The following is a 693-nucleotide window of genomic DNA, read 5'->3' as shown; positions in this document are numbered from 1 at the left end:
CACAAAAGATTGTTCCTTTGTGTCCCAAGTGTAGTCTACAACAATTATCTACAGTGGGATAGTGACTTTAAACCCAGAAAAAATGTTATGACACTTTCTCCAAAGATTAATTAAAGACCCACTCTGATAAAAATTGTGTTTTTAACTTGTTCTTGTGGCATTTGTCTCATGATCTATCGTGGCTCTATTGTGGTTAATGCTTCTATCGTGGCTCTATCGTGGTTAACACTTCTATCATGGCTCTATCATGGTTAACACTTCTATCGTGGCTCTATCGTGGTTAACACTTCTATCATGGCTCTATCGTGGTTAACGCTTCTATCGTGGCTCTATCGTGGTTAACGCTTCTATCGTGGCTCTATCGTGGTTAACACTTCTATCATGGCTCTATCGTGGTTAACACTTCTATCGTGGCTCTATTGTGGTTAACGCTTCTATCGGAGCTCTTTCGTGATTAACACTGTTGTGGTTAATGCTTCTATTATGGCTCTATCATGGTTAACACCTCTGTCATGGCTCTATTGTGGTTAACACTTCTATCGTGGCTCTATTGTGGTCAAGGCTTCTATCGTGGCTCTATCGTGGTGAACACTTCTATTGTGGCTCTATAATGGTTAAGGCTTTTATCGTAGCTCTATTGTGGTCAAGGCTTCTATTGTGGCTCTATCGTGGTGAACACTTCTATCGTGGCTC

The sequence above is a fragment of the Oryzias melastigma genome, linkage group LG12 (assembly GCF_002922805.2).
Source record: "Oryzias melastigma strain HK-1 linkage group LG12, ASM292280v2, whole genome shotgun sequence".
NCBI lineage: Eukaryota > Metazoa > Chordata > Actinopteri > Beloniformes > Adrianichthyidae > Oryzias > Oryzias melastigma.
The sequence above is the reverse complement of the archived record's forward strand: the minus strand, read 5'-3'. Positions refer to the sequence as shown.